The following is a 12,889-nucleotide window of genomic DNA, read 5'->3' as shown; positions in this document are numbered from 1 at the left end:
AAGAGAATAAAAGAAAAATCTACAAGGAAGCAAAGAAAGAGGGATAACTCTGAATACAATATATAATCTTTATTATATAGGCTTTCTGGAAATGGAAATTTATTCCTTTATGTTTCGAATCCCCTCATGTTCTGCTGTACACATGGCAATTTTTTCTTTTCTTATTTTGTGTTTAACTTTAAATAAGGAAATGATTTTTAAAAGAAAATATTTTTTAAAAAAATAGAATTTGGCAAGTAGAAGTTAATGAGTCTATAAGACATCAAAAAACAATCAAAATGAAAAGAATGGAAAAATAGAAGAAAATACAAATTATCTCATAGGAAAAACAACTAACCTGAAAAGGAGACTAAGGAGAGATAATTTAAGAATTATTGGACTACCTGAAAGTCATAATAAAAAAGGAGGCTAAATATCATCTTCCTTCCTTCCTTCCTTCCTTCCTTCCTTCCTTCCTTCCTTTCTTTCTTTTATCTATTTTATGATCAATAATGGTCTCTAGTTTTTCTTTGGTCAAAAATTCCTTTCTCTTCCACAAGTCTGAAAGGTAAACTATCCTTTGTTTTTCTAATTTGTTTATAATATCATTCTTTATGTTTAATTTCAACCTTACCTTGGTATATGGTGTTAGGTATGGGTCTATGACTACTTTCAGCTATACTAGTTTTCAATTTTCCTAGCAGTTTTTGTCAAATAGTGAATTCTTATCCCAAAAGCTGGGACTTATGGGTTTGTCAAATACTAGACTGTTATCATTATTGGCTATTTTGTTCTGTGAACCTAACCTATTTCACTAATTAACTTCTGTATTTTTTAGTCAGTATCAAATTGTTTTGATGACCACTGCTTTATAAAGTACATATATATAAACTAAAACTATTATAAATATATATACATATACAAATATATATATATATATATATATATATATATATATATATATACATATACATATACATATATATTAGATCTGGTACAGCTAGGCCACCTTCATTTGCTTTTCTCTTCATTAATTCCTTTGAAATTCTTGACCTTTTGTTCTTCCAGATGAATTTTGCTATTATTTTTTTCTAATTCAGTAAAATAGTTTCTTGGGAGTTTGACTGACATAGCAGTTTAGGGAGTATTGTCATCTTTATTATATTCACTCAACCTATCCAAGAGCTCTTAATATTTTCCCAGTTGATCTGACTTTATTTGTGTGATAAGTGTTTTGTAGTTTTGCTTATATAGTTGCTAACTTTCCCTTGGCAGATAAGTTCCCAAATATTTTATATTATCAACAGTTATTTTAAATGGAATTTCTATTTGTATCTCTTGCTATTGGATTTTGTCAGTGATGTATAAGAATGCTGATGATTTATGTGGATTTATTTTGTATCCTGCAACTTTGCTAAAGTTGTGGATTATTTCTAATAGCTTTTTAGTTGATTCTCTGGGATTCTCTAAGTAGACCATCATGTCATCTGAAAAGAGTGATAATTTGGTTTCCTCATTACCTATTCTAATCCCTTTTATCTCTTTTTCTTATCTTATCAATATTGAATAGCAATAGTGATAGTGGGCAATCTTGTTTCATCTCTAATCTTATTGAGAATAGTTCTAGTTTATCCCCATTACATTTGATGCTTGCTGATGGTTTTAAATAGATGCTACTCACTATTTTAAGGAAAAGTCCACTTATTCCTATACTCTCTCGTGTTTTTAATAGGAATGGTGTTGGATTTTATCAAATGTTTTTTCTGCATCTATTGAGATAATTATATGTTTTTTGTTAGTTTGGTTATTGATATAGTCAATTATGCTAATAATTTTCCTTATATTGAGCCAGCTCTGCATTCCTACTATATAAATCCTACTTGGTTGTGGTGTATTATCCTGGGGATGATTATCTGTAATCTCTTTGCTAGTATTTTATTTAAGATTTTTGCATCATATTCATTAGGGAGATTGGTCTAAAATTTTCATTCCCTGTTTTTGTCCTACCTGGTTTAGGCATCAATACCATGTCTGTATCATAAAAAGAATTTAGTAGGAGTCCTTCATTCCCTATTTTTTCAAATAGTTTATATAGTACTGGAGTTAATTATTCTTTAAATGTTTGGTAGAATTCACATGTAAATCCATCTGGTCTGGGGATTTTTTCTTAGGGAGCTGATTAAAACTTGTTCTATTTCTTTTTCCAAAATGTGACTATTTAAGTAATTTATTTCCTCTTCTGTTAATCTGGATAATTTGTGGTTTTTTTTAGGTATTCCTCCATTTCACTTAGGTTGTCAAATTTTTTAGCATAAAGTTGGGCAAAGTAATTTCTGATAATTGCTCTAGTTTCCTCTTAATTGGTGGGGATAGTTCTCTCTTTTCATTTTTGAGACTCACAATTTGATTTTCCTCTTTCCTTTTTCTAATCTTCTTAACTAAAGGTTTATCTATTTTGTTGGTTTTTTCATAAAACAAACTCTTAGTTTTATTTATTAATTCAATATATTTTTTTACTTTCAATTTTATTGATCTCTCCTTTTATTTTTAGAATTTCAAGTTTGGTATTTGATTGGGGATTTTTATTTTGCTCTTTTTCTAGCTTTTTTAGTTGCAAGCCTAATTTATTGATCTTCACTTTCTCTATTTTATGCAAATAAGCATCTAGAAATATAAAATTTCCCCTTGTTACTGCTTTGGTTGCATCCCACAAATTTGGCTATGTTGTCTCATTATTGTCATCTCTTGGATGAAATTATTGATTGTGTCTATGATTTGCTATTTCACCCATTCATTCTTTAGGATGAGATTATTTAGTTTCCAATTTCTTTTTGGTCTATTTTCCTCTGGCCTTTTATTGAATATAGTTTTTACAGCACTGTGATCTGGAAAAAAAAATTACTATTTCTGCCTTTCTGCATTTGATTTTGAGGTCTTTATGTCCTAATATATGGCTAGTTTTTGTATAGGTTCCATGAACTTCCAAGAAGAAAGTGTACTCCCTTCAATTTTCTCCAAAGATTTATCATATCTAGTTTTTATAGTATTCTATTTACCTCTTTAACTTCTTTTTTATTTATTTTGTGATTCAGTTTATCTAGTTCTGAGAGAGCAAGGTTGAACTCTCCCACTTTTATAGTTTTGCTGTATATTTGTTCTTGCAACTCTCTTAACTTCTTCTTTGGAAATTTAGATGCTACACCACTCGATGCATATATGTTTAATATTGATATTGCTTCATAATCTATGGTACCTTTTAGCAAGATATAGCTTCTTTCCTTATCTCTTTTCATTAGATCAGTTTTTGCTTTTGCTTGATCTGGGATCAGGATGGCTATCCCTGCATTTTTTATTTCACCTGAAGCATATTAGATTCTGCTTCAGCCTTTTACCTTTACCCTGTATGTATTGCTCTGCTTTAAATGTGTTTCTTGTAAAAATATATATTGTAGGATTCTGGCTTTTAATCCAGTCTGCTATCCGCTTACGTTTTATAGAAGAGTTCACCCCATTCACATTTATAGTTTAAACTACTAATTTTGTTTTTCCTACCATCTTATTAACCCCAAATTATATTTTTATCTTTCCTTTTCCCCTTTTCCTTCACCCCAATATTTTACTTATAAACACTACTTGCCTCAAGCAGTCCTTCCCCTTTAGAGACCATCCCCCTTTCTTATACCTTTCCCCTACCTTTTCTCTTTTTTCCCCCCTTCTATTTAGCCTACCCCTTCCCTTTTCCCCTTTCCCCTCCCAATTTTCTATAAGATGAGGCCAAATTTGATGAGAGTAAGATTCACACAATATTCATTACTGTCCCTTCTTTCCCTCAATATAATGGGTTTTTTTTTTTGCCTCTACCTGAGATGTAATTTCCTTCATTTTACCTCCACTTTCCCCTTTCCATCTCTAGTTTCTTTTTTATATTATATCAGTAAAATTAGATTATACATGTACTCTCAATGTATATCCATAACAGAAACAAGAGGTTTTTTTTTTCTTTTTACCTTTTTATGCTTCTCTTGAGTTCTATATTTGGAGGTCAAATTTTTTGTTTAGCTCTGATCTTTTCATCAAGAATAAATGGAATTCACCAATTTCATTGAATGTCCATCTTCTTCTCTGAAAGAAAATGCTCAGTTTAGCAGGGTAATTTATTCTTGGCTGCATTCCAAGTTTCTTCACCTTTGAGAATATCAGATTCCAGGCCCTTTGATTGTTTAAAGTGGAAGCTGCTAGGTCCTGAGTAATCCTTATTGTGGCTCCTCAGTATTTGAATTGTTTCTTTCTGGATGCTTGTAATATTTTTTCCCTTGGTTCAATAGTTCTCAAATTTAGCCACAATATTCCTTGGGGTTTTAATTTTGGAATCTTTTTCAGGAACTGTTTGGTGAATTCTTTCAATGGTCATTTTACCTTCTGATTCTATATCTGGGCAGTTCTCTTTGATGATTTCCTAAAAGATAGTGTCTAGGCTCTTTTTTCATCATGTATTTCAGGGAGTCCAATAATCCTTAGATTGTCTCTCCTAGATCTATTTTCCATGTTGGTTGTTTTCTCAATTAGGTATTTTATATTTTTTCTTTTCTTTCTTTCTTTCTTTCTTTCTTTCTTTCTTTCTTTCTTTCTTTCTTTCTTTCTTTCTTTCTTTCTTTCTTTCTTTCTTTCTTTCTTTCTTTCTTTCTTTCTTTCTTTCTTTCTTTCTTTCTTTCTTTAGTTTTCCATCACTGATTCATGTTGTCTCCTTGAGTTATTCATTTCCATTTGTTCAATTCTGAATTTTAGTGAATTATTTCCTTCATTTACTTTTTTGGCTTCTTTTTGTATTTATCCAATTAAGTTTTTAAATGAGTTGTTTTATCCTATGGAATTTTTTTTTTCCATTTCACAAATTATGTTTTTTAAGGAGTTATTTTGTTTGTTTGTTTCACAAATTCTGTTTTTCTGGGAATTGCTTTCTTTTTCCATTTTATCAAATCTATTTTTCAATGAGTTATATTTCTTTTCCAAACCCTCTTGCAAATTTTTCATTTCCTTTCCCCATTTTTCTTCTAGCTCTCTTTTAAGATCCTTTTTAATTTCTTCTAGGAGAGTTTTGTGGGGAGGGTACCAGATTATATCACCTTTTAGGGCTTCATCTAGGGACAATCTGCCTTTAGTCTCTTCAGGGTTTGAAATCTGTTCTTCTCTTTCACCATAAAAGCTGTCTATCATCAGAGCCCTCTTTACTTTTTTAATCTTTTTTTTTTAAAAAAAAGTTAAGATCTGTCTTTAGGGTGGGGGAGGTTTCCAAACAACCATGGCTACTCTGGGTCAGTGCTAATTCATTCCTGATGAGTGTGGCCAGGTCCCCTGAGATTCTGGCATTTTGGGGGTTCACTATTGATCTTTGTGTTTGTGTTGGATGTTTTATAATTTCTTTGCTGTCTACTGGCTTGCAACCAGGGCAGAGTGGCCAACACTGCTGTAGATCCCTACAGATTCCTCCCTGTAGATTCTCTGCCACACAGAGTCAATACCACCCTGTGAAATCTGCACCATCCCTGGATCTGTGCTGTCTGTGCTGGCATTTGTACTCAGATATTTGTGGTTCATTGCCTCCCTCCTGTTACAGATTGAAACAAACCTTCTCTGGTCTGTTTCCTCCTCATAGATTTTCCACTACGTGGAGGAGACTGCAACACCCAGGATTCTGCCTTGTCCACCCTGGTATTTGTGTTCAGCTGCTTGTGCTGGCTGCCTCCCTCCCCTTTCCAATTGAAACAGACCTTTTCTGGTGATCTTCAAAATTGTCTTCTGCTGATAATTTGTGCACTCCCAATATTTGTGGGTTCTGCTGATCCAGAGCTAATTCAGAGGCTGGATTTAGGGTGAGGATTGTAGAGGTCAGAAAGAAAAGTGTGTCATCTCTGCCATCTTAGCTCTACCCCCAGAAGTCTAGACATCATATTTCAAAAAATTATCAAGGAAAATACTATACTAGAATAGAAGGAAAAATAGAAATTGAAAGAAACCACCAATTGCCTCCTGAAAGACATATCCAAATGAAATCTCCCAGGAATAATATAGACAAATTCCAGAGCTTTCGGGTCAAGGAGAAAACATTTCAAGAAGACAGAAACAATTCAAACATTAGGAAGCTAGTCATGACCACACAAGATTTAGCAGCCTCTACATTAAAGGATCAAAGGGTTTGGAAGACAACATTTTAGCAAGCAAAGAAGTTCACATTGCAACAAAGAATAACCTATCCAGCAAAACTGAGTATAATCCTTCAGGGGAAAACATGGATATTTAATGAAATAAAGGACTTTCAAACATTCCTGATTAAAAAAACAGAGTTGAATAGAAAATTTGACTGTAAGATATAAGGCTCAAGAAAAGCATTAAAAAGTAAATAGGAAAGAGAAATTATGAGGGATTCAATAAGATTAAACTATTTACATTCCTATATGGGAAGATTATGCTTATAACTTAAAAATTTTATTACTGTTAAGGTAATTAAAATGAGTAAACATAGATAGAGGGCATGGGGGCAATTTGAATATGATGGGATGATATAAAAAATAAAATTAAAGAGTGAGAAGGAGGGATGCACTGCTAGAAGGGGAAAGGATGAGACAGAATGGGGTAAATCATCTTAAAGAGTTTATAAAGTGGAGAGGAAGATGGGAGAAAGTGGCAGGCAATACTTGAATTACTCTCATTGGAATTGAATTAAAGAAGGAATAACATGCACACTCAATTGCATATAACAATCTTTCTTACCCTACAGGGAAGTAAGAGAGGGAGGGATGAGAGAAGGGGAAGCTGGGATTGGTAGAAACAGTGGACATAAACAAAACATTTTTGAAGAGGGACAAGGAAAAGGAGTGGAGGAGAAAGAACAGGTGAGGGAAAGAGGAAGGAGGAAAATATATTTACATAACCATAACTGTGACTATTAATGGAATGAATTCACCCCAAAATGGAAGCAGAATATGAACTGAAAATAAAATTCAGTCAAGCTTTTAAAAATAAGAGTCACTTATCAATTAATACATGGTCAATGGATATAAACAGGCTGTTTTCAGAAGAAGAAATCAAAACAATTTACAGTAAGATAAAAATGCTCTAGTCATTATTAAAGAACTGCAAATTAAAACAACTTTGAGGTACTACCTCACACCTATTGGAAATGACAAATGCTAGAGGAGATGAGGGGAAAATAGGTACACTAATGAATTATTGATGGAGTAGTGAATTGGTTGGTTTCAGAAAAATATGGCAAGATCTATAAGAACTGATACAAAGTGAAGTGAGAACCAGGAAATCATTGTATATATAGTAACAATGTTGTAATAATAATCAACTGGGAAAGATTTGGCTATTTTGATCAATACAATGACCCAAGACCATTCCAGAGACCTCATCTCCAGAAAGAGAACTGATGAACTCTGAGTGAAAAATTGAAATAATTATCCCTTCCAAATTTTAGAGGTTAGGGGCATAATTGCACCCATGATCTATAAAATTCAAATAAAAAAATTGGCCCTTCCTTCATACCAGAGAAGATGTTCTAAGTTATTATGGTATTTTAAAAATGAAATATATGGATATTATGCAAAATCATAAGTATATTTTATGAATTTCTAAGTTTTTAAAATTTTCTAAGTTGTCTGCTGAGCTTCACACATCATTTGCAGCTTTTGCAAAACTCCCCAGAATTCCCATTTAATTTCTTATGCCAAACCTTAAAATATTGAAATTGTGATGTGGAAAGTCATGACGTAGAAGGGATCTCTGTAAAAAAAATTTTACATTATTTTCTTGGGGTGTTTTTTTTTTTTGAATGAGGCTAATCTGGAAATATATTTTACATTAATTCACATTTATAATTAATAGCATATTGTTTACCTCTTTAGTGGATAAAGGAGGGGTAGAAGAGAAAGAGAATTTAGAACTCAAAATTTAAAAAGAAAAGAATGTTAAAAATAAATAAATAATCTTTAAAAATTAAAGGGAAAAAAAGAATGTAAGCTCCTTAAGGGGAAGTGTCTCTAATTACTTTTATATTTTTATATAGTGTTCAATATATAGTAAGCCCTCAATACATGTTTGTTTTTTAAAATTCATTATTTTGTTATTTTATTTCATTATTTATTTTCTCCACTCCTTATCTAAGATTACAACCTCATAATAGATTATAAAACAAAGTTGATTTCACCTGCTATAAACTTGTTACATAAACTCATTACTATTATACAACACTTATAATCTATCCTCATCCCTAGTACATTTGCCACATTGATTGTTCTATGGTACTTTCTTTTTCCCTTTCATCTCCAACTGAAGCCCAACTCTCTATTCCCAATTTACAGAAAATTGTCTTGCTTCCTGATTCACTGAGATGGAGACTTTCCAGCAACAGCTTCTACATCTATCTTCCTTAGAAATACAAAACCTCTAAGTTGGGAGGAAACTAAATGGTGATATTGTCCAATCATTCATTAAAAAAAAAATCCTCCCTTATCAAATATGCCAAAATGTCAGTCACTCTGTACATGAAGGCTTTTAGGTAGTGAGGGTAACTCACCATTTCTTTTACAAAGCATATGCATGGGTAATTTTTCCAACACTGACCCTTGCATAACCTTTTGTTCCAAATTTTCCCCTCCTTCCCCCACCCTCTCCCCTAGCTGGCAGGTAGTCCAATACATGTTAAATATATTGAAATACATGTTAGATCCAATATATGCATACATATTTATACAGTTATCTTGCTGCACATGAAAAATCAGATCAAGAAGAAAGAAAAAGAAAAACTAGGAAAGAAAACATAATGCAAGCAAATAATAGAAAGACCATTATGTTGTGTTCCACATTCAGTTCCCACAGTCCTCTCTCTGGGTGTAGATGACTCTCTTCGTCATTAAACAAGTGGAACTAGTTTGAATCATCTCATTGTTGAAGAGAGCTGCATCCATCAGAATTGATCATTGTACAGTCTTCTTGTTGCCGTGTATAATGATCTCCTGGTTCTGCTCATTTCACTTAGCATCAGTTTATGTAGATCTCTAGAGCTAAGCCTCTCGGAAATTATCCTGCTGGTCGTTTCTTACAGAAAAATAATATTCCATAGCATTCATAAACCGTAATTTATTCAGCCATTCTCCAATTGATGGGCATCCACTCAGTTTTCAGTTCCTTGCCACTACAAAGAGGGCTGCCACAAACATTTTTACACATGTGGGTCCATTTCTGTTCTTTAAGATCTCGTTGGGATATAATCCCAGTAGACACTGCTGGATCAAAGGGTATCCACAGTTTGATAACTTTTTGAGCATAGTTCCAAATTACTCTCCAGAATGGTTGGATCTGTTAACAGTTGTACCAACAATGTATCAGTGTCCCAATTTTCCCACATCCCCTTCAACATTCATCATTACCTTTTCCTGTCATCTGAGCCATTCTGACAGGTGTGTAATGGTATCTCAGAGTTGTCTTAATTTGCATTTCTCTGATCAATAGTGATTTGGAACATCTTTTCATGTGACTACAGATATTTCTTCATCTGAACATTGTCTGGAACTCATTATTTATTTCTAAAAGCAATCCATTTCCCTTTTGTATAGCTCAAGTGATTAGGAACTTTCTCCTTATATCAAACTTAAATCCAACATCATTTCAACTTCAACCTAACATTCCTGGGTCTTTCTGGGATTAAGTAGAGTAAATACAATCCCTCTTCCATAGCATAGCTCTTCATATTTTTGAAAACAGCTATCATTCCAAGCCTTCCCATTTTTATTATTTATTATTGTTGTTCAGTAGTGTCCAACCTTTTGTGACTCCATTTGAAGTTTTCTTGGCAAAGATACTAGAATGGTTTGCCATTTCCTTCTCCAGTTCATTTTATACATGAGGAAACTGAGGCTAACAAGGTTAAGTGATTGACCAGGATCACATAGCTAGTAAGTGCTTGAGGCTAGATCTGAATTAAGAAAAACGATTCTTTCTGACTCCAGACCTGGCATTCTATCCATTAGGAAAACCTTGCTACCCTACATCTACTGTAGGATAAACATCTCTAGCTCTATTAATTGATTCTCATATGCATGTGGCATGATCACAAGATTCTTGACCATTCCAATCACTCTACATTGGATGGTCCCCAGCTTTTCAATGACCTACTTAAAATGTGTTGCACAGAATTGAAAATAACACTCCATATATATCATCTAGCCAGAGCAGGACACAAAAGGACTATTGCTTCCTAGTTACTTGGCCTATTTGAGTGTGACCCAAAATCATATTAGCGTTTTTGGCTGCCCCATCATATTATTGACTCATGTTGCGCTCCAGTAAACCTCAAACCTCAGATTTTTTTTTTCAGACAAACTGCTGCATAACCACATCTCCCCTATCTCCTACTTGTGAGATTAAATTTTTTGAATTCAAATGTAAGACTTTACATTTATCTCCATTAAATTGCTTCTTATTAGATTTAGCCCAACATTGTGGATTTTAAAATATTTTTGTACCCTGATTCCAGCTATTCCTCATAGTTTGGTGTAATCTACAAATTTAAATATGCCATCTGTGATTTTAACCAGATAATTGATAAACATGTTAGCACAGAGGTGAGCACATGTTATGCTGATATCAAATTATTGACCATTCAAATAGTTCTGAAGCCACCTAGTCTTCTGGCCATATCTTTCCAACTTGTCTTCAAAAATACCTTGAGACTTTGTTGAAACTTTGCTAAAATCTAGATAAACTACATCTACTTTATTCTCTTGATCAACCATCTAATAACAAGTCCATCACTCTTGTCTGACAATAAAAGACGTGACTTTATACTGACCTGGGCTGTTCTTGATGAAGTCATGCCGATCATGATGTTCATTTCTAGATGTTCATTGACCATCCCTCATCCAAGGTAATAATAGACCTTGGAATTTTGTGAGGAATCAGAATCCATCTTATTTTTCCAAAGTTTGAAGACTATATTCTTTTCCTTACATTCTCTACATTCATTTAAAAATGGGAATGTTTTCCTTTTCCAGTCCTATATATATCTATATATCGACATCTATCACTATTTCTATTCCTCCTACTCTTCATAGTATTTCAAAGATCATTGACTTAGCTCAAAAAATCTATAATAAGCATTTATCAAGCAGCTAATATGTGTCAATCATTTTGCTTGGCAATAACAGATAAAAACAAAAGAGACCCTGCACTCAAAAAGCTTACAATCTGTAATAGTTATCCTAGATACAGTTAAATTTTTCATAATAAATTGAAATCATCAAAGACATTTAGGTGCTTTATTCTTCTCTCTCTAGTTATCTTAAGTTTCAAATTCTTTTCAGTCATTTTTGTTCCATTTTTTCCCCAGTTCAATGATTCTTATTCTAGGCAGTGAAAACAGAAGCCAAATAAGAGTTAAAATTTTCTATCTTCTAATATCATTATTGTACCACTCTCAAACAAGAGTCCTATCCCTTAATTAAAATTCTTATTTTCCCCAATGTAACTAACACATGTGCATATCCATGTGTACATGCATATGTGCACATACATACACACATATCCAACCCAAAAAGTCACCAAAAATCCTTTCTAATTGTCTTTAGGATTTCTCAGCATCCTTGTCTTCTTTTGAGCTCTTCTGACACTTCCTAAAAAACCATACTATGTTTTCTCCCTCCCTAACTTACTCTTGATTCTATCATAAATGTACATATACATAATATACACAAATGTGTGTATATATAAATACATGTACACAAATGTGTGAATATATACACACATATGGAAAGGTATAGATAATTGAGTGTTACAGATATGTGGAAATCGATTTAACGTAGGTATAGATAATGAGAGATAGCAAAATTTAGGTATAGCTATTGAGTGAGATAAAGATAGACATATAGCCATTGGTATAGATATAGCTGTTGAGAGATAGAGATAGAATTAGACTGATTCTTTTTTTCACTGTTATGGATCTTGGTCTATTTAGACAATACCTTGTTTTCTCATAAGAATTGTTTCTCCATGTATCTTTAAAACTATTCCAAAGAGTTGTTGTTTAATTTTCCTAGGCTAACTTCCATTATAGGATTTTAGATCATTGATCTTACAAGTGCCTGTTATCACAAAGCACAATAATATCTCTAATTCTCTTTACTTTCAGTCATAGTCTGCCATAATATTTCTTATAAAAGCCTGACTGTTCTCCCTCCTGTCTTCATCAAAGATGCTACTGATAGTAGCATGAAGATTTTATAAAAATTGGAAAGTAGGGATCAGTAATGATTGCTATATTTTTTATTGCTTTTTTCAATAATAAGAATAATTATAACTAATATTCATATGAAGTTTTAAGATTTACAAAGTATTTACAAATATTATCTCATTTCATCCTCAAAACAACCCTTTAAGATAAGTGTTATTATTATTCCCATTTTATAGATAAGGAAACTAAGGCAAACAGAAGTTAAGTGACTTTCTTAGAGTCACACAGCTAGGGAGTGTCTGAGATGAGATTTTAACTTAGGTCTTCCTGATTCCAGAACCAGATCTCTGACTACTTTACACCTCACTGCCTCTATAATAACTATCACTTATCTCTACCTTAACAACATCAACCACAATAACCACACATCTATAATAATTACCCTCATTATAATTATACATATTTTATTATAATAAGGATAATGATGCTTTCCAAACATTTAGCACCTTTCTTTCTTTTAGGAAAAGAAAAAAAAAAAAGTAGAGAAGATAAAGAACTGACCTAAAAGCCAAGAAGCTGGAATTAAAATCCTGTCTCTAATATATATTGCCTATGTGAACCTGAGCAAGTCTTATAATCTCTCAATGCTTTAAAAAAGCTAAGATTCTAAGTTTGAAAAAAGGT

Source organism: Sminthopsis crassicaudata, chromosome 2, assembly GCF_048593235.1.
Source record: "Sminthopsis crassicaudata isolate SCR6 chromosome 2, ASM4859323v1, whole genome shotgun sequence".
In the NCBI taxonomy this organism is placed as follows: Eukaryota; Metazoa; Chordata; class Mammalia; order Dasyuromorphia; family Dasyuridae; genus Sminthopsis; species Sminthopsis crassicaudata.
This window is presented reverse-complemented; position numbering follows the sequence as displayed.